This window comes from Eretmochelys imbricata, chromosome 1, assembly GCF_965152235.1.
Source record: "Eretmochelys imbricata isolate rEreImb1 chromosome 1, rEreImb1.hap1, whole genome shotgun sequence".
NCBI classification, from domain to species: Eukaryota; Metazoa; Chordata; order Testudines; family Cheloniidae; genus Eretmochelys; species Eretmochelys imbricata.
Genome location: NC_135572.1, coordinates 81,467,951 through 81,490,621, shown reverse-complemented (window position 1 = coordinate 81,490,621; position 22,671 = coordinate 81,467,951). Strand labels below are relative to the sequence as shown.

The 22,671-nt window shown below is 41.1% G+C and overlaps 1 pseudogene; it reads left to right on the top strand.

The window, feature by feature from the left end:
• Nucleotides 1-10,827: 10,827 nt before the first annotated feature.
• On the top strand, nucleotides 10,828-10,928 carry LOC144259757 (U2 spliceosomal RNA; annotated as a pseudogene).
• The last annotated feature ends 11,743 nt before the right edge of the window (nucleotides 10,929-22,671 follow it).

Genomic DNA, 22,671 nt, shown 5'->3' with positions numbered 1-22,671 from the left:
GGCCACTGAACCGTGACACTGCTGTGGTATGGTTGGCTCGCATTTGGAAAACGTACCCCTTTGCTGATGGCATGGATTTAACCCAATTGGCTCAGTTATGCACCTCTATTTGTGATGCAGATGCTCTGGACATAGGCATAGGTTCTTGGGAGTGGATTGCCACTGGACCCTGGGAATAGATAAGTGCTCTCAAAATATTACTGCCTGCTTCTTCCCTCAAGAAACTATATATAATGGAAGAGCAGAAACCAGGAGAGCCCCCCGAAGTTTACCTAATTTGAAAAGAGATGCTGGCAGCTCTCTCTGATTCATTACCCCAGACAGAAGAGAATGGGATTATCACTTCCCATTATCAGGGATCTGAATTAGTACAGAGCACTTATGCAGGACTAAATTCTCAGACAAAAATGACCATGGGGGCTGTGGATATTGAACACCTAACCTGGAATGAACTAGTGGCAAAAATCAAACAGGCAGGGGATTTGCTGTGAGAGACTGGCGTCTTAAAAAGACAAATCAGCAAAAAGACTACCTCAGAGCCCATACAGGCTATCACATTTGCGAATAATGGTTCTCACTCTGCCAATTGCCCTCCCAATTCTAATCGCCCTACCTCCCACAACCCTGGGCAGCGCCGACCCAAGGAACATGATTTGGATGAAGCCGACCCCTTGGGAACATTATTTGGATGGAGCTGGTGAAGTTAGGGGAGCATATGAGAAAATATGATCATCAGCCCCTCAGCAACCTGATTAATGTTTTGTCTCAGGTCATATGGAGAACAGAGTTAATGCAGGGAGCCCCCCTCAGCCCACTGCCCTACAACCCCCCAAAACAGAACATGACCATAAGTTGTAAGGGGTGGGGCTGTGGGTGTACATTTCAGGTATAATTATGCCTGCTGAGGAGCGGGGAGTGGGAAACACTGGGAAACAAGGCTCTGTGGCCTCAGAGTTTTGGGACACATGTTTGCTGGAAAATAATCCAAATAAACATCGCATTGCCTGCACTTCAGACTTCTGGTCTTCTGCTTTCTGTCTGCGTGATAAGAACCAGGGGAGAGGGTGAAAGGAAAGCCCTTTAGCTGTAAAGAGCCATTTTAAATCCCGCCCCCAAAAGTTTGCATGTATAGTACTAAATGCAACAAACACATTAATATTAGACTGAAGGCCCCACCACTTGGCCCTAACATAACTACAGTTCAGGTGTTAGTCAGCACTTCTGACTATACTTCTTGGGACATATTGTGCCTGTCTTGGCTCCAGAGTACCTGCATCCATATTTCGCCCCCCCATGGTCCCTCGAGGGCACCCACTTAAGGATTTCTGGCTCTCAGCAATTACCTCTCTTGGGTGGAGACCCACAACATCTCACTTCCTTCTGACCTGGGATTTTAAGGCCGCACAGCTCCCTGATCTACATTGTGATATCCCCAGTTCCTATGCTTTGCTTTTCTCCAACAGCTATGACTAGTTACAAGTTACCACAGAGCTCCTTCTAAGCAAGCACACTTATTCTTAAGTTAAAAGCATTACACAGAAATCATATAAAAACAATAGAAGAATTTACACTCATGCTAAAAAGCTTACTGGAAGTCACCACCAACTCCAACAAATGGCTATAGTAGGTGCCAGTCCTTCAACCCCAACTCAGTTCAAGTTTGAGATAGTTATCTGAAAGTCCTGTCTTTTTCTGTTGGTCTCTGGAAAACCCAGTTTGACCCAGAATGTGTGAGTCTCCCCAGGAAGTGGTAGCTCTCTGGAGGTGTTATAACTTAAGAGATTTGCCTTAATCATCCTCTACTGTTTTTACTTCCTGGTGAAGCTGTGGTTACCCTCCCCACATAGAGTGCATACAATCCCTGGCTCACAATGATACATAAACTAGGGAAATACAATCTAGATGGAGTTACTATAAGGTGGGTGCATAACTGGTAGGAAAAATTGTTCCCAGAGTGTAGTTATCAATGGTTCACAGTCATGCTGGAAGGACATAACAAGTGGGATCCCACAGGGATCGGTTCTGGGTCCGGTTCTGTTCAATATCTTCATCAGTGATTTAGATAATGGTATAGAGAGAGTACACTTATAAAGTTTGCAGATGATACCAAGCTGGGAGGGATTGCAAGTGCTTTGGAGGATAGGATTAAAATTCAACATGATCTGGACAAACTGGAGAAATGGTCTGAAGTAAATAGGAGGAAATTCAATAAGGACAAATGCAAAGTACTCCACTTAGGAAGGCACAATCAGTTGCATACATACAAAATGGGAAATGACTGCCTAGGAAGGAGTATTGCAGAAAGGGGTCTGGAGGTCACAGTGGATCACAAGCTAAATATGAATCAGTGTGTAACACTGTTGCAAAAAAAGCAAACATCATTCTGGGATGTATTAGCAGGAGTATTGTAAGCAAGACACGAGAAGTAATTCTTCTGCTCTACTCTGCACTGATTAGGCCTCAACTGAAGTATTGTGTCCAGTTTTGGGCACCACATTTCAGGAAAGATGTGCACAAATTGGAGAAAGTCCAGAGAAGAGCAACAAAAATGATTAAAGGTCTAGAAAACATGACCTATGTGGGAAGACTGAAAAAACTGGGTTTGTTTAGTCTGGAGAAAAGAAGACTGAGAGGGGACATGATAACAGTTTTCAAGTACGTAAAAGATTGTTACAAGGAGGAGGGAGAAAAATTGTTCTTCTTAACCTCTGAGGATAGGACAAGAAGCAATGGGCCTAAATTGCAGCAAGGGTAGTTTAGGTTGGACATTAGGAAAAACTTCTTAACTTCCTAACTGTCAGAGTGGTTAAGCACTGGAATAAATTGCCTAGGGAGGTTGTGGAATCTCCATTGTTGGGGATTTTTAAGAGCAGGTTGGACAAACACCTGTCAGGGGTGATCTAGATAATACTTAGCCCTGCCTTGAGTGCAGGGAACTGGACTCTCAAGGTCCCTTCCAGTTTTTATGATTCTATAAACTATTCATACACTTAATACAATATGGTCTTCCAAAGATATTGCAAGAAGTTGCCATACCTATGACAGGGCCATCAGCCTTTTAATAAGCAATGGGGAGTTCTACTTAAAAACTCATGGCACAACATGGTCTATTTTATTCAGAGACATAATTTGCTGCAAGATTAAACATAGTGCTTATTTTTTAATTATATATGGCAAAATATAGGGTTTGTGGGTTCAGGTGCTCTTTGTACTTCCAATGCCCAGAGATTACGTCAGTTTAAAAAGATGATTTATGTTTCTATATAGAAAGACAAAATATGTATTTTAACTGAAGTAACATTTTGGATAATATATAGGGCCTTTGAGTGTCAAATTAATTGAACACTGAGTTTTGAAAGCAGTAACAGATCAGTAAACCATTTTTTAAAAATAAGGATTTTAGCACTCAGACATACAGTACAGAAAAGCACTCTATATGGATTACACAGCATATTGCTTCTTTAAATACACAGCAGTTCTAGAGATTAAAGTTCCCTGAATACACAAGAACATATTGTGGTGTTGTCACCATCTATTGTGCTAGTAATCTGGATTAAGTATCATTAGCAGTACAAATAAACATGATGACACCAAGAGGAGTGTTTCTCGTATAGACTGAGTTGTAGACAGAGGGCAAGTCTGTAACCTAAACTGCCTCTTATCACTTCAACAAACACCATATATGTTAAACAACATTTTTGCGTGTCAATATGTTTATATATATTTACATAGAGCCAAATATACCGATTTGATGGGTTTTACTTTTTAAAAAGTTATTGCTTTGTCAGGCACAAATGAATGTACTATACGCGGAATTGTTGGATGTTTCAATTCAGTTTATGTCTTGGAACATATAGAGTGAAAGTGATATAAATCTGTCAAATTCCTAGCAATGCCTTTCTGTAGGATTCCTCTCTAGGGGCCGGAGGCCCCTCTCCCTCTGCACTTGAGAATCAAGTTCATCTGAGGTGTGGGGGATCAAACAGAGGCAGCAGGTGGGGATCAGAAGCTCCACTACATGTTCAACCATCCTCTGGACCATCTGAAATGCCTCTGCAAACTCTGCTTTGCTGGGGCTTTGTAAATGGAGGAAGGGGGCATTCTGGGGCAGGAGAAGGAATGGAGGGCAACATGCGGTAATTTAGCAGATTTCTGCTGGGACATCCCCTTGGGTGTTAATATTTTTAAGCAACATTTACTGCCTCTGTGGTCTCTAATCCTAGGAAAGGAGAGGAGGGGAATGGACAAATACTGTAGCGGGGGTTTAGCAGATGAGGAAGGAGGTCTCTCCAGTGACTGTTAAGAGGCAGACCGTCCCCATACAGTTGTGTTTTGTTGCAGGAGCCAAAGGCTTTCCTGATCTCATGTTCAGGGGAAATTCAGTCCATAAAGAGAGCTTTATTGACTTTCAAGCAGAGTTTTTCCTTTATGTGGGTTTTTCTGTGTGGGATGACATCAGACTCAAGGTGTTTTGCCCATCACCAATTTCACTGCATTTTCCCTGCTGGGCTTCTTTCTCTGTGCCTCCTTCCAATTTACTTTCCTTCCAATTACCACATAATCACTTGTCTTGCAGCAAGAAAAATTTATAATCAGATGATTATAGAGTGTTGGTCTTTCCTACTGGTTAGTGTTTGCTACAACTGTAGCTCTGTTTAATGACTACCCTGCCAGCCAACTCTGAGAAGCCTGCACAGATAATTCTCTCAAACCATTCTGTTGCTTTTATCCTACCCAATGGGTTGTTTTCTATTTGCTTCCTGAAGAAACATTTGCAAGTTATTGTTATTCAGTTTTCTTTTGTACCCTAATCTTGAAACCACATAATTATGCTCTGGAAATTCATTGTTTTGCTATTGCTTCTCAGGTTTCGCTGCTCACTGTAACTCAGCTGTGGGCATAAGTAACCTTTTTAACTGCCCTCAGTGTTACTGTTCCTATCATTATCCTGACAAACTTCAAATGAGCCTAAGAAAATTACATTTCTAGCAGTAAATTATAAATATTTGTCAAGGAGATAAAGTATGTATTTCCCAATGGTCCTTCAGGTTTACTACTGCTATGAATGGAAAACTAGTAAATTACTAACATATTCTCCCTAGAGAGCACTAACTGTCACCATGACAAAGCATCAGGAAATAAATATCTAGTAGGGATGAGCAAAAAATTTGAAACTACTATGTCTAAAAGGGTAGTTGTATATGGTCCACTGTATTTACAGCCCGGAAAATGTACTTCTTGAATTTCCTTGCAAGAGGAGTGATACTGATATACAGGCCAAGTGTACATTATATTTCCTATTGGTACTGAATATGCAGGTGCAAATCTTTCTCTTGAAGCTAAGAGAATTCATTTGGATATCTACCTGCTAGACCCCCTGTTCAGTTCATCTCTAGTATTTCCTTTAAGGTGATGGATTTCATTTACTTCAAAATTTTTACTTTTGTGTTGTCTTCAATTTTTTATTAACTTTGATTTGGTAAGATTTCTGTTGAGACTTTTAAATTGGGTTACCCCTTGCTGCTGCATCTGTTATTCTTTGTATTTTGTGAAATTAGCTGGATCATGGAGCAATAGCATTATAAAAGTCAGAGCCATTGTATTGTTTGTTCTCATTTCAATTGATTGCAAGCCTCTTAAAATCTTCTAAGGCATTTCTAGGGCCACATTTTCCAAGGCTGCCATTACAAATCCATATATTATAGCTATGCCATAAAAGAGGCAGTTGGGCCAAGAAATTTGTCTTCAGCTCTAAATAAACAGGATCCTACCACAAGCCAATGAAGAACTCTTTTAGCTTATATTAATAGTAGGTCTAATATATTCTCTCTGAGCTGGCCACCAAATGCCAAAGTCACACTCACTCCCACGTCTACACAAAGCCAACATGTTACAACATCTGAAAGACCACCCTGTTGATCAGGACCTTCCATAACAGCACAGCACCATTGGAACAACAGAACTGTCAACTCTCAATAATGAAACTCATACCTGCAGGAGACACAGATTTCTGGGAGTCTATCCCACAAATCTGGAAATCCTAAAAGTTCTCTGGATGAACTTTCAAGGAAAAATACAAAAAATATCTTTGTGTACCCTTCACAACTTTGGGTGGATTTCAGATACCAGAGTGATCGATGCCAAGACATTGCATTTGTGTATTCAAAAATGGATTTGTGAACACAAAATTCCATGAGAATCCAGAATTTCCAAGGATAATTGCGGAGACTGGCCCTGAAGCAAAGTGGAAATTTGGTTATTAATACAAATGACACACCTACACCAAAAGTTAGAGCATCTTTGACTTCCTTTGTTCAGTCCACAGCCATATCAAACAGAGCGTCTCTAGTATGGTTTCTGAACAGGATCAGGAGAGCCTAATTTTCCAAAGATAAGAAGAATGTTTTTTTTCATTTTCCCTCAACTCAGATGCAGCATCTGGTTTTCAGCAAAGTTCCAATGTTTACCTGACTTTCCAGAAGCCACTGTGAGCATGTGTCTGCTTCATCTGTGGCTAGAACCCCAGATCTTCTTGGCTCCCAATTCTTTGCTGCAACCACTTCTAGATAAAGCCTTATTGGATAAACGTTGTACCATTCCTGTTTTCACTAGTCTTTGTCATATGACTAGATAAATGCTGTGTCATTTTCTTCTATTTTCATATTAATTGCAAGGTCAACTTGAGTAGGTTAGGAAGCTGAAGGCCCAGAGTAACACTTCCTTTACTGGGATGCAGCAGACTTTTCTTCTGCATCCCCCACTTTCTATAGCTTTCCTGCATTTGATGACTGGCAGTCACAGGGTGAAATTCACCCTGTGCAGAGGCTCAGCACAAGGCCTATGCACTAAAGAAGTCTCCACCAGAGAACTTAAATGGTGAAAATGCCTTGTGGTATGTCTCTGCACAGTCAGCAAATTTTACCTTCATTACATAGCACACAAGCAAAGAACAGGTGTTTAACATATACATTATTAAGATTTCACTGCATTACAAAAGCAATAACAAGACATCATAGTACCTATTATGGTTTATGGAAAATAAAAAAGCTGTAGAACTGTAAAAACAACAACAACCCTACACTTCTGCATTTTCACTGTCTTGCCTTTGTGTTTTATGGTAACATGTAACTGATTCAGGCCTCAGTCCTGCATGTACTTAAGCACATGTTTAATCATAGAATCATGGGACTGGACGGGACCTCAAGAGGTCATCTCGTCCAGTCCTCTGCACTCATGACAAGACTAAGTATGATCTAGACCATCCCTGACAGGCGTTTGTCTAACATGCTCTTAAAAATATTGAATGATTGAGATTCTGCAACCTTCCTAGGCAATTTATTCCAGTGCTTAACTACCCTGACAGTTAGGAAGTTTTTCCTAATGTCCAACCTAAACCTCCCTTGCTGCAATTTAAGCCCATTGCTTCTTGTCCTATTCTTAGACATTAAGGAGAACAATTTTTCTCCCTCTTTCGTGTAACAATCTTTTGTGTACTCAAAAACAGTTATGTCCTCCTTCAGTCTTCTATTCTCCAGACTAAACAAAGCCTCATAGGTCATGTTTTCTAGACCTTCAATCATTTTTGTTGCTCTTCTCTGGACTTTCTCCATTTTTCCACATCTTTCCTGAAGTGTGGCATTCAGAACTGAACACAATACTCCAGTTGAGACCTAATAAGCATGAAGTAGAACAGAAGAATTACTTCTTGTGTCTTGCTTACAACACTCCTGCTAATACAACCCAGAATGATGTTTGCTTTTTTTGCAGTGTTACATTGTTGACTCATATTTAGCTTCTGATGCACTATGACCTCCAGATGCCTGTCTGCAGTGCTTCTTCTTAGGCAGTCATTTTCCATTTTGCAACTGAATGTTCCTTCCTAAGTGAAGTACTTTGCATTTGTCCATATTGAATTTAATCTTATTTACTTCAGATCATTTCTCTAGTTTGTCCAGATCATTTTGAATTTTAATCCTATCCTCCAAAGCACTTGCAATCCCTCCCTGCTTGGTATTGTCTGCAAACTTTATCAGTGTACTCTCTATGCCATTATTTAAGTCATTGATGAAGATATTGAACAGAACCAGACCCAGAACTGATCCCTGCGGGATCCCACTTTATATGCCCTTCCAGCTTGACTGTGAACCACTGATAATACTTTCTGGGAACAGTTTTCCAGTTATGCACCCACCTTATAGTAACTCCATCTAGGTTGTATTCCCCTAGTTTGTTCATGAGAAAGTAATACAAGACAGTATCAAAAACCTTACTAAAGTCAAGATATACCACATCTACTGCTTCCTCCCATCCACCAGGCTTATTACCCTGTCAAAGAAAGCTATTAAGTTGATTTGACACAATTTGTTCTTGACAAACCTATGCTGACTGTTACTTATCACCTTATAATCCTCTAGGTGTTTGCAAATTGATTGCTTAATTATTTGCTCCATTATCTTTCCAGGTACTGAAATTAAGCTGACTGGTCTGTAATTCCCCGGGTTGTCCTTATTTGCTTTTTTATAGATGGGCACTATATTTTCCCTTTTCCAGTACTCTGGAATCTCTCCCATCTTCCAAGATTTTTTGAAGATAATCGCTAATGGCTCAAATATCTCCTCAGTCAGCTCCTCGAGTATTTTAGGATGTATTTCATCAGGCCCGTGTGATTTGAAGACAGCTAACTTGTCTAAGTAATTTTTAACTTGTTCTTTGTTAAGCACAGGAGTATTCCACTGAAAATAATGGGATTACTCATGTGCTTATAGTAAGACATGCTTAAGTGCTTGCTGAATGACGGACATAGGCAGGGCACAGTATTGAATAAAAGTGCAAACTTCTAAAAGGCATTTACTATTACTGTAACATCACTCAATGAGAGTTTTGTCTGAGTAAGACTTCAGGATTTGCCCCATAATAGATAACAGTTTGATTAGAAATTGCTTAAGTGAACCTCCTCCCCACCTGTGACCCTAGGAGTGCCTTAGTGCCAACTGACAGAGGGCCCACCATACTGTAACTCACGTGTCCTGACACACTCATTACCCCCAACACAATGTTTTCACCATATATATCTAAAAGGTCATGTAAGATATCACATGATATCTGGTGACACACTGATGACTGGTGACACACTGATTCAGAAAAGCAGTGCATGATGTATGTATGGGTTGTGTACAAAGAGCTATAGATGTGTGCTAGAATTATGTTCTTAAAATGTATTTGTGAGGCAGTGTATAAACCAAGCCTGCCTGGGACAGGGTCAACTTGCTTCCTGTGAGTGCCCCTGCTGGCCAGATGCATGCTTGCACTCTCTGCTTTGTGCTGCTTATGGTGACCCCTGTTGGCATTTAACTTTTCTCAAGCAGGTTTTCAGTGACTCAGCTTTCTGGCTAAGTCTCACACAATCTGTATGTGCAAAACAAAACAGACCCCTTCCAGGTACAAGGCCAACAGGGCCTATCTCAGTGCCCTCAGTACAGTCTCTTTATCTGTAGCCCCATCTGTCCAACAGGGCATATCACAATACCCTTGTTGGCAGAGTTTTCACCTGCAACCCTCCATGGGCTCAGGTCCACAATCAGTCCCACAGGATCTATCACAGTACCCTGGTTCAAACTGACTCTCAGCCCCTTCTGGTCTCTCTCTCTCAAGTGGTCCCTGCTCTGGAATGGAGCAGTGCCCCCAGGGCTTCCCCCGGAGACTCATCTCTTGGTAGGAAACCTCACTGGCTGCAGCTCTCCAGCTGGGCCATGAGTTCAGTTCAGTCGCCTTCCAGGGGGATCACAAAGTCTAAAAATGCTGACCTCATTGAGGTCCACAGCCCACTCCTTGGACCTGTTTAATCTCCCCTTCTTCAGGGCTTTCGGCTCCTGCATGTGGTGAGGGGGGAACCAGGCCCACCCACTACTCCACATCCCAGCCCCGGGACTCTATAAATAACAGACACATGCTGCATCCTTTTCAACTTTCTGCTACTGTTCCCTGGGCCACTTCCCTGCAGCCCCCTTCACCTTCACCTTTATCTCAGGTTGAAGTCTTTCTTGCATTCCCTCAGCCAGCCAGAAGCACCTTCCTTGTTCCCCCAGTCCCTGCCAGCAATTATTCTGTCTGGGTACTGCAACCAGCCAGGAGCACTATGCTCACTCCCAGGGCGCCATCCAACAACTGACTCCGCTCTGTCCAGCAGCACCTTTTATGAGAGCCTGCTGGATTCTGTTGACTGCTCTCTGCAGCGTCTCTCTAGTTGGCTGCTTCCCCCATACCCATTCTAGGCAGCCTGGAGGACTCACTTCCGTTGCTCCTTTTCAGGGGCAGGGTGGGGTAGGATCACGAGGCCTCCAGCAGGAGGCCTTTGGACATACTACCCCGCATCACACTGCCCTAGACAAAAGAAGGTGGATTTACCAGTTTGACCATCTTGATTACAGACAAAAGACAATGAAAGTAATTTACATATCAGGTAAATAAAGCAATCAAGTAAACAAGCGACAGAGGAAACAACTTAGTGAACTTGAGAGTCCGAGTATGCAGCCAGGAAGTCTTCCTGACTCTTGTGATGAACACAATGGAGTTTGGAAATGTAAGGGAGAGCAAAAAGATATTCTAGTTATCCATCACGTAGGGGACATAGGAACAACATACTTTGAGCTTTTGACAGTTGGATCCTCTTGTCCTGAACAGCAGGAGCTGCCGATAACTTGCTGTAAGTGAAAAATTGGTTTAGGCAAAGAAAGAACTTGCTAGAATTAAGTTTTAGTCAATAGAAAGCAGGTTTTCTTTGCTTTTGGTTGTAACCAGACCTGTCTCTTTTTCTCTTGCTTAGTATCACTTACATCTCTGCTAAGATCAAGTGTAGTATCTGTTCTTATCAGTTTAATATCTGATACGTCCTCTATCTGAGGACTATATATTAAATGAATAAACTTGTTCTTAGTTTTCCTATCAACCCTCTCAGAGCTATTGTATTAAAGTAAAGTGTGAGGTTTCAGATAACGTAACAATCTGGTATGAATATTGTCTCTTTGGAGATAGTGTACCTTAATAATTTTTGTGAGCGTCCAGTGAGAGGGATTGGATACTACAGAGAGAACTCTCTGGGGAACTCAGGAACTGGGGTTCACTGATTGTTAGCTGAAAAGCAAAGTAAAGACTGATGCAGTCTCAAGGGATGAGATGGACAGAGTGGTGTGACAGGGAACTGACCCAGTCTAATCTCCAGTAAAGGTCACTCTTGCTAAGGCAGAGGGATAACAGAGAGGGTTACAATTCTAGGTGTCCCTAGCAGAATGTCACACCGCCTCTCTCTGAATCTTGGTCTGAAAAATGAATTAAACCTTTTCTGGGATTCAGTATAGTTTGCTTAACATTTCCCCTCACTCCTTTTCATTTCTCTGTAATCTGGATAGGTATTCAAGTGCCAAAATACACTGTTCTTACAGCATTTCTGGCTCACTGTTGCAGATCTAAGAAGAATTAGATAAGTATTCAAATGTTAAGATGTTTATCCAAATAAAAACACATGTTGGAACCTCCTGGGGTTCATCCATCTCCATTTTGGATGTTATGTTCCTTTGTGACAAAGCTCTAACAAGAAACTAGACTAAAGGAATCAGTTCTGGAAAGAATAATTTTATAATGAGAGCAGGAAATGGAGAGCAAAGTAGTTAACCCATTCTTAATATAGAGACAAATTATGACTGTCCCCACAAAGGTGTTATGGGTGGGAGGGGAGGGCACAGGCAACTCATCCATTGCATTCTGGTGCAGGAAGCAACCACAATTTCTCAGCCATTGCTCCTAGCACAATAGAAGCCACCCTACATTCAGTTCCTTGAGTTCTTCATTCCAGTCCACTTCCCTAATTCCGTTAAAAGGCAAAAAAAAAAAGAAATTAATTCTTTTAATTGCCTTTTTTTAAATTAAGGACCCTAGTTGCAGACTTATTTTTGTTTATCCTTCCATTTAGTTTAAACTTATTACACTCATGATCAATCAAACCAAGTTTGTCCTCTACAACCAGTTGTTCTATGAAGTCCTTGTTTTCACCAATACTAAATTTAAAATTGCATGATCTTTTGTTGGTTCAGTGACTGTTTGGTGAAGAAATCTGTTGGCTATCATATCTAGGAATATGTGGGCCTTCCCATTATTAGTAGCACTTGTCCTTCAATCTATAGCTGGAAAATTAAAGTCTCCCATAATCACATATTAAATATTAAAGGGGTCTCTATCCACATCCAGATTGGATCCTGGGAGTCTGTAGCAGACCCCAAGCTGTATTCTAGTGCAGTGGTTCTCAACCAGGGGTCCGAGGCCCCCTGGGAGGCTGTAAGCAGGTTTCACGGGGGCCGCCAAGCAGGGCCAGCATTCGACTCATTGATGCTCAGGGCAGAAAGCTGAAGCCTTGCTGCATGGGGTTGAAGCCTGGACCCTGATCCCTGCTCCCTGAGGCTGAAGCTGAAGTCTGAGCAATGTAGCTTTGCAGGGGCTCCTGTGGCATGAGGCCCCAGGCAATTGCCCTGCTTGCTACTCCCGAATGCCGGCCCTGGCTTTTATCTGCAGAAAACCTGCTATTGTGACACAGTTGGACCGTGGGGTTTTTATAGCATGTTGTGGGGGGTGGGAGGCCTCAGAAAGAAAAAGGTTGAGAACCCCTGTCCTAGTGGTTCTCTGTTACTTTTTTTCCCCAAAGTGATTTTGACCCAAACAGCTTGTAAAGAAATCAGAAGTGATGGAATGGATAAAACGGTCTACCTCAGCATAATATACAATGGTGCTTCACCACCTTTGCCTTTATTTCTGTCTTTCCTGAACAGCACATATGCTTCAATACCTGTATTCCAGTCATGACTACTATTCCACCATGTTTCTGTCATACCTATAATATCTGGTTTCATTTCCCGCATCAGTATTTCTAATTCCTCAATTTTGTTACCCAGCACCTTGCATTTTTGTTCAGACATATTAGCTGTTTCTGCTTGACTTCACCCAGATTCCTCACCTGATTAGGTACAATCATTTTATTGCCTGTATTATCTACCTCACTGTTACTGTCAGTGGTATTAGCACTATCTTTCTTCTTGTTGCCCACTCTCCTACCCTCTGTTGTTCCTTTCTCCAATTCTGCATCCTCTTTCACTTTATTTTCCTCCTGCTCAGTATTAGAATCAGGCATAGTGATTACATAAGCATCTCCTAACTGTCTCCTCCAAATTCCTAGTTTAAAGCTCTTGCAAATAGTTGTGCCAACCTACATCCCAGAAGTTTATTTTCCTCCCTACTTAGATGGAGTCCCTACCATGAGAACAGTCTTCTGTCAGTGAATGCCTCCCAGTGGTCAAACATCCGCAAACCCTCCTTATAGCACCATTGCCCGAGCCATCTGTTGATCATCATAATCTTGTCTCACTTTTGCTCTCGTCCTCTTCGGACAGGTAGAATCCCACTGAAGATCACCTGAGCCTCCATTTCTTTAAGCATCTTCCCCAGCCTGATCTAGTCTTCCTTGATGCATCCCAGTAAGACTCTAGCAGTATCTTTTGTTTCCATATGAAGGACGATCAGGGGATCCCACAGAAGGATTCTTTCTCACTCCCATTAGGATCCTCTTCAGCCTCAGGTCCACATTCCGAATCTTAGCTCCCAGCAAACAGAACACCCTTCTGGTCTCCGGATCAGCTCTGGTGACAGGCCTGTCTATTCTTCTTAGCAGAGTCCCCAATCACGTAGACTTTCCTCTTGCTGGTGCTGTGCAAATTCTCCAGCTTTCCCACTTCTGTTCTTTCTGGCTGCAAGTCTTCTTGTCTTCTGTTCTCATTTGCAATCTTCTGTGAGTCATCCTCTGTCCTCTTTTGGCTCTGAACTGTGGCTATCTGAATTGTCTCTTCCCCTCTTCTTGTAGGACTGGCCACTCTTCCCTTCTTTCTTGGTCTCCCATCGTCTATTACTGCCTGCCTCTTCCCTTCATTTTCCAACTCAGTGAACCTGTTCTTCAACTCTATTTCTCCTTCACTAGCTAGTCTTTTCCTCTGCCTTATTCTTGTAGTCACATGCTTCCACTAGCCACTTGCCTCATCCAGCAGTTTGCCCTCACAGTTCTCTGGTCCAGCATGCATCTACAAGTCTTGAGATTTTCCTTTAGTCTCCTGTTTACTTCTCTCCAGATCCACTCAAATCCCCTTTGAAACTCAACCATAGTTTCTATCTGCATCTCCAAACCTTGGACCATCTCTTCCATCATATCTAACAGGCATACAAAGGAAACACCTTTCAGGTATCCGCTCCAGAATATTGTACATCCCACAGCTTCCACATCCAGTCATCTGCATTGTCTTTTCCATTCCTTGGTTTACTACCACTGCTACCTCTTTAGATGTCATAGCCTTTCCCCCTAAGCTCCTATCAAGAAGGAAAACACCATCACACACACACACACACACAAATAAACAAACCAACCATCCTCCCCCTCCCACAAAACACCACACACCCTCCCCCAAACTCTCCTTACAAATTCCAACTCAAATGCCCCTGTTTTCAGCTCTGTTTGCTGGCTCCTATGCTGCTGCTCCTGTGTAGTTGTAATCCTACGGTCCTCCTCATTTTCTTTGCTTTGAAGGATAAAACTAATCAAAAAATCAATTTGTACTAGTCCAGGACCATCATGCAATATAAGCATTAAAATGATTAACTTCAAGGGAAACAAAAACTCATACTGTAGGGCCTGCTTTTCAAAAATGATGAGTACCTACACTCACATTGATGCCAAATGAAGTTATAAGCAATCAGCATTTATAAAAACTCAGGCTCATTGTGTTCTGAATGGGTTCCAGTGGTATCTTGAAATTACAGCATTTCTTAGTACAGCAACTGGCCAAATGATTGTGCTAGTCAAACTTAAAATGGGCAATTCCACAATGAAAAATGACTAAAATAGCATAATGGTGCTCCATGTTTATTAGCGAGACATGGTGAGTGAGGTCATATTTTTTATTATACCAACTTCTGTTGGTGAAAGAGACAAACTTTTGCGTTTGCACAGAGCTCTTCTTTGGGTCTGGGAAATGTACTCAGAGTGTGACAGCTAAATACAAGATAAAACAGATTGTTTAGCATAAGTAGTTAACACATATTTCAAGGTATCATTCAAAGTGAAATGGCTTGTTAACACCCTTCCAGTCACTGGGGGGAAAAGGCAGCAGTGGGGAGTTGTTAGCGAGTTATAGGTTGTTGTAATAAGTCAGAAATCCAGTGTCTCTATTCAGTCCAGGATTTTTAGTGTCTAGCAAAGTTATGAATTTAAGCTCATCTTTTGAAAGTGTTGGGTAGGTTTCTTTTGAGGATGAGGATTGATAGGTCAGATATAGAGTGATCGCTTTGTGAAACTATTCACACACTGATGATCTAGTGTTTTTGTCTTTTATCATTTTCCTGTGTGAGTTCATTTGAGAGCACAGTGATTGTCTGGTTTCACCCACATAGTTGCTAGTTGCTATTGGGGTATTTAGTGCACTGGATGAAGTACACATATGTCATGCTTGGTATATGTAGGACCCCATAGATCTTAAAAGTCATGTTGTGGGCGATGTTGATCGTTGTAGCAGTGGAGATATGTCTGTAGGGTTTGCATCTGTTGTTCTGGCAGGGTCTGGTGCTCCTTAGAGTAGGAGTGTCCTGGTCTGTTGGGAGCTTGCTTCTGATGATGGTTGAGGGGTTGTTTGAAGGCCAGAAGAGGGGGTTCAGGAAAAATTTCTTTCAGGATGGGGTCCTCACTCAGTATGGGTTGTAGTTGTTTGATGGTACCCCGTGTGGGTTCCGTGCTTATCAGTGATGCTATAGCAATTATGCTTTGTTTATAAACAAGGTATGCTTTTTCTTACTGCCAGGTGTGCAAACTCAATTTATGAAGACACTCTTCAGAGTTTCAGAGTAACAGCCGTGTTAGTCTGTATTCGCAAAAAGAAAAGGAGTACTTGTGGCACCTTAGAGACTAACCAATTTATTTGAGCATAAGCTTTCGTGAGCTACAGCTCACTTCATCGGATGCATACTGTGGAAACTGCAGAAGACATTATATACACAGAGACCGTGAAACAATACCTCCTCACATCCCACTCTCCTGCTGGTAATAGCTTATCTAAAGTGATCACTCTCCTTACAATGTGTATGATAATCAAGTTGGGCCATTTCCAGCACAAATCCAGGTTTTCTCACCCTCCGCCGCCCCCTCCCCCACAAACTCACTCTCCAGCTGGTAATAGCCCATCCAAAGTGACCACTCTCTTTGCAATGTGTATGATAATCAAGGTGGGCTGTTAGGATATAGATATTCAGGCCTGTCTGAAAAGGCCTGTACTTTAAGAATTTAGGGGTATTCTTATCACTTGGCTAGTTCTAGAGGTATAAAAGAAAGAATCAAAATCACTGTCTGCTGGTGTAAGGGCCTTCTCTTTCTGTGACAGTCTGGGGCCCTGTTCTTAGGCTCAGGCCTTTGGCTAAGCAGCAGAGGCAGCCATAAGCTAGGAAGCTACCGGTCACCTCCTCTCATTCCAAACTAGTCACATTGAAATAAGGTGCTATTGGGCTGTCAGGCACTATCAGGACAGGAGTGTATTCCTGTCACCTCCAGAGAAAGGGAAGTGCCTAGAAAATGTAAAAGGAAACTTAGTTTGATAGCATCCTGTCTGGCAAGAACTCACTTATCAATAGCTGGGATGTGAAATCCTCACTTCTGTATTGTTTTGTCATTATAGTTCCCACTTTGCTATTGTTTGTCTGTATAATCTCTGTCTGGTTCTGTGATTGTTTCTGTCTGCTGTATAATTAATTTTGCTGGGTGTAATCTAATTAAGGTGGTGGGATATAATTGGTTAGCTAATCATGTTACAATATGTTAGGATTGGTTAGTTAAATTTCAGTAGAATGATTGGTTAAGGTATAGCTAAGAATATTACTATATAAATTAGGGGCAAACAGGAAGTAAGTTGGGATTCGAAAATAAGGAAAAAGGAACTTGTATTTAAGCTTGCTGGAAGTTCACCCCAATAAACATCGAATTGTTTGCACCTTCGGACTTCGGGTATTGTTGCTCTCTGTTCATGCGAGAAGGACCAGGGAAGTGGGAGAGTGAAGGAACAAGCTCTCTAACACTAACTTTTACCTTGCCTCTGAAAGCCGATACTATGTGATTTAATGTGTTTTAATTAACCCTATACTATGTGGTGTTCTATTTCATTCATTCATGGTGGCTGAATGCACATAATATGGTTGCAATTGGCTTGATCACATTCTGGGGTACACCCCCTCCCAAAATCTAGGGTAACAATTTAGTATACAAATTTCAAAAGTATCTACGTGATTTAGGAGCCTAAGCCATATTGACTTTGCCCTGACTTTGGAGAATCAATGGGACTTAGGCACCTAAGTCACATAGGCACATTAGAATTTTTACCATTATTCTCCCTCTGCTTCAGTTCAAATAATAGCACTTCTCTATCTCACAGGGCTGTTGTGAGGATGCATAAATTAAAGACTGTGAGGTGCTCAGATACTGTGATAATGGCAACCATATACTTACCCAAGATAGAAAAAGAGGGTGTGAAATCTGTCAACAAACTTTACCAAAACATAATAAAACAATTTAATTGAGATGAGAGCTTATTGACTGAAATAATCAATCTAAATTAGTTTCCACGGGCATTTACTTTTGGTGAGGGTAGACAGTACATCATGGGAGATGGAGTATAGCTGGGGAACCCAGCCCATAAAGGAGAATAGGTACATGGACAATCAAACTACAACTTTCATGAATAGTTGTTTTGTTTCCCTGGCATTGCCCCTTTTGCCTCCTGGACAAAGTGACCCTTGGATCCAAGTCTATTTTTTAATATTATACTGTTAGTTCGGTTTTTTCTTTCTTTCTCCTTACTGTCCCCAACCGCCTCTCTACTTACTACTTAGTTCCTTTTGGGGGGATTGTTTTAAATATAAGCTATGCCCGCAATTTCCACAGTTGACAGGACCTCTCCCGCTGCATAAGCTCCCTGTCATTGGACATATGCTCATGTGAGGCTGTGAGTCCATTGAGGCCTGGCAGGTTCTTTCCTGCTCTCACTGCTTCTTGTCAGAGGGAAGGGGCAGGCCTTTGTAGGTGTCCGGTATAAGAGGGCAAACTGTCCTTTGGCCAGTCATTGAGCATATGCTCTGATGTCACTCTGGGTTGGGGCTATGAAATTGTCACCAGGGCCTATTACTTACACACTACTTACATACCATTCTTTCCCTATACCCAACACTGATGCAAATACAGAGTCAAGACCTGCTGAAATAATCTGAATATGAGGAGGCATTGTACCCTTATATTCCTGAAAGTGTGGGCTTCTGGGGCCAAATCCAGGCTCTGCAGAGATTATTGGGAAGGAACTCATCTAGATTCTTCACTCTGTTCCCTGGTGCTACTAAAAATATAGGCCACCTCCTCACTGTTGGTAAGGTTTCTAATTACATTGACTTGGCTTTGCTTCTTCTGTATTAAATTACATCTTTATAAAATATTCAAGCAGTTTTTTAATTAGTCATCTTTAAAAGTATATTTCATTGCAATAGTCTGTTTCAGTATGCATTTGAAAACTGACCATACTGTCCATTAGACATTACCCCTTTGGCTCAATGATCATAACTTTTGGGACAGGCATATATCTAGCTTTTCATCTGTCACTAATGAGTGATTGCCTAATCAGTTCCTATATATCAAAGTTCGTTCAAACCCTCATTTCCCTGTCCAATTTGATAACTAGCTGCTCAATAAATGTGTTTATTTCTGTAGGATACAGAGATATGTATGTGTTGGGGCGGGATGGGTTATTATTTTATGAGCTTTGCATAAATATAATTTGCAGCTCTGGTAATAGTTTAATGCAATATTTCCTAAAGGAGTTTGGAGAAGGGACAACATATTAAATATACTTTCTACACAGAAAGTACATTTCTACATTTCCTTATTGAAATATCACAGAAGATCAAACTGTAAGGGACACGTTTTATTTAACTAGCTAGGAAAGTAATATAGGATATTAAAAATAATTCATATAAATTGTGGACTTGTCCTAGAAAAACTTATAGTCTTCTATATGTTTGGGGTCTGATTCTACACACATTGACATCAATTGGAATTGTTTTGATTGTGAGCCCCCTTTAACGTTTCACTGGATTAACTTGCCTAGTATATTGTTGCTGCTTTTTCTAACATCAGTGACCCATTCTGACACCACCACTGACCCTTACTGAACTGTAGCAGAACTCAAGGGCCTTGCAGATCAGCTTCCCAGTGGTGGAGAAATCAATGATGCAGAGTCTGGATATATTGTAAAGTGTACACCAGTCCTAGAACAGAGGTGATCACAAACAGCATGCAGGCAATCCCTTCTTTGAGGAATCACAGCCCAACACCAACACTTTGTTTCTAGAGAAAAATCTCTCCTTTAGAAACTGACTAATCAGACACTAAGGCACTGCACAAACTCTCCGGCTGCTTGCATATCTCCCTGTCCAAAAGCCACTGCTCCGACCAGAACCTTGCGTAATGCAAAAGTAATGCACGGCACATTTTCCCAGGATTGAACATTTGTTTGCACATTTAAAAAATTAAAAAAATAAGAAAAAGAAAAGAAAGAAAGAAATTGAAAGACTGTGTGTAACAGCATCATCTCATGACACCTGCCAAAACAATATTTTTATTCCACTGCAAAACACCATAATAATTCTGCTTTTTATTAATTCTTCATATCTTTAGATTCCTGCCAGTATATTTGAGATGGATGGGAGTTTTGCATGAGTTAGGTCGGGGTGAATTCTGTTCATTATTTTAATGTTTCAAAATGACTACATTTAATTTGTCATACTCCTATTCATAGTTCATTAATTTTTGCTTTTCACTCCACGAAACTGAAACCATATAATTTTTAAAAGAAATATTTCCACTAAAACCTCTCATTAGAGTTTTGTACCGTGTATTACATGTCAGTGTTAACTTTTTAGATTAGGAAAAAAGAAAACAAATTACTTACTTGGAGTTAATATGTAAATATTTTCAGTAATATTGAATACATAAATGAAAATATTCATCTGGAGAAATCATGTTAAGTAAATAGGTTAGTGTCACAATCTTTTGTTTAGACTGACGTAGGTGTAAACAATACATTATTGTTCTTTGCTATGTATAGATATAAAAATGTAATTCAACATTATTTAAATGCTACAAATGTTTCAATCTTTCTGTCTATAATTCCATTTCACCTTCCTTCTGTATCTCCTCTCTAACCTTTCAGTTAATTCTATCCATGACCAAAAAACAAAAAACAAGTTCCCTACAGAACTAATGGCCAACATTTTCAGACTTGGTGGATAAAGTTATGTTTCTAAATCCATATTCTGCACAGCAAAGCCCTTCAACATCTACTTAACTTTAAGCACCTAAATAATCCCATCCCTGTTTTAACAAAACACTTATGTACATATTTATTTTAGACATGTGTCAAGGTTCCTCCCCCACTCTGAACTCTAGGGTACAGATGTGGGGACCTGCATGAAAAACCTCCTAAGCTTATCTTTACCAGCTTAGGTCAAAACTTCCCCAAGCTACAAAATATTCCACCTGTTGTCCTTGGACTGGCCGCTACCACCACCAAACTAATACTGGTTACTGGGGAAGAGCTGTTTGGACACGTCTTTCCCCCCAAAATACTTCCCAAAACCTTGCACCCCACTTCCTGGACAAGGTTTGGTAAAAAGCCTCACCAATTTGCCTAGGTGACTACAGACCCAGACCCTTGGATCTTAAGAACAATGAATAATCCTCCCAACACTTGCACCCCCCCTTTCCTGGGAAATGTTGGATAAAAAGCCTCACCAATTTGCATAGGTGACCACAGACCCAAACCCTTGGATCTGAGAACAATGAAAAAGCATTCAGTTTTTTACAAGAAGACTTTTAATAAAAAATAGAAGTAAATAGAAATAAAGAAATCCCCCCTGTAAAATCAGGATGGTAGATATCTTATAGGGTAATTAGATTCAAAAACATAGAGAACCCCTCTAGGCAAAACCTTAAGTTACAAAAAAGATACACAGACAGAAATAGTTATTCTATTCAGCACAATTCTTTTCTCAGCCATTTAAAGAAATCATAATCTAACACATACCTAGCTAGATTACTTACTAAAAGTTCTAAGACTCCATTCCTGGTCTATCCCCTGCAGAAACCAGCATACAGACAGACACAGACCCTTTGTTTCTCTCCCTCCTCCCAGCTTTTGAAAGTATCTTGTCTCCTCATTGGTCATTTTGGTCAGGTGCCAGCGAGGTTACCTTTAGCTTCTTAACCCTTTACAGGTGAGAGGAGCTTTCCCCTGGCCAGGAGGGATTTCAAAGGGGTTTACCCTTCCCTTTATAGACATGCATTCAAGTCCCTTCGACTTTGAACATATACCTACGCGCTTTGCTGATTAGCGATAGGATTACTCATGTGCTTGAAGTTAAGCATTTGCTTAAAGACTTCACTGAGTCAGGGGTCTCAATAGAAATGGTATGATTTTCAGAGGTGCTGAACAATCACAGCTCCTCTTGGCTTTAATATATAGAGGCACAGCAGCTGAGCACACAACTTGCATGCATTACTGACCATTTAGATGTGTATGGTAACTAGCCAATAACAACAAACAATAAGAAAGGATGGTCCAGTTGTTAGTGTACTAGACTATGATTTGGGAGACCAGAACTCAAATCCCTGTTCTGCTAGGGGTTCCTGTGTGACCTTAGGCTAGTCTCACGGTGACTCAGCTCCAAGTTAGTGATATAGGGATAAAAAAGATTGGGAGGCATTCAGGTACTGTGATGATTTTTAAGGGAAATACTTGCTCATGACCTTACTGTAACCCACAGAGAGCTCATGAGAAATCAAAATCTCTTGACAGGAGTGAAATTATCCCAGAGTAGCGACAGAAATAATGAGCCTAACACAGCAGAGACATTATTAGGCTTCTCTTGGTTGTCAAAGAAACTGGCATTACAAGTGAGGAAAAGCTGCAGAGCACTCCAGTACAGAAAGGTGAAAGCAAAGCTGAGTGACATCGTCATCAGGGACCCATTATATGCTTCATAGTATAAGTGTGGTGGATGTGAAATACACTAAATACGTGAGGGCCACACAAGTACTTGTAAAATATCAGGACAGGTAGAGTATTCACGACAGATGTTGGAGCGCCTTGATATTTCCTTTAGACATTAAGGGCTTGATTTTCAAAATTAGGCATGTTCAAATATGCACATAATTTGTGTGTGCAGTTACCACCCCTGGCTTGTTAAGTGTCATTATCTTCTGTATTGTTCAATTCCATGTTCAATTTACCATCAGTTTATATCAAACCCGTTGCAACAGTACCTTTGCAGAGCATCTGAGTGATAATGGGGCTGTGTTCTCCTTAGGAGTGAGCAGGTGAGGCTCCAGGAACCAGAACTCATTGCTGCTGAACTGAAGGATGTGTACAGAGTCCCTGGCCTGATGGAAATGCTGAGGGAATTCACAGGTAAGTTAATGCCAGATCAGCAGGAGTTCTCTGGGTTTTCTTATCTGCAACCTCAAAATCACCCATGTTTTTCCCATTCTTAAATCCATATGCC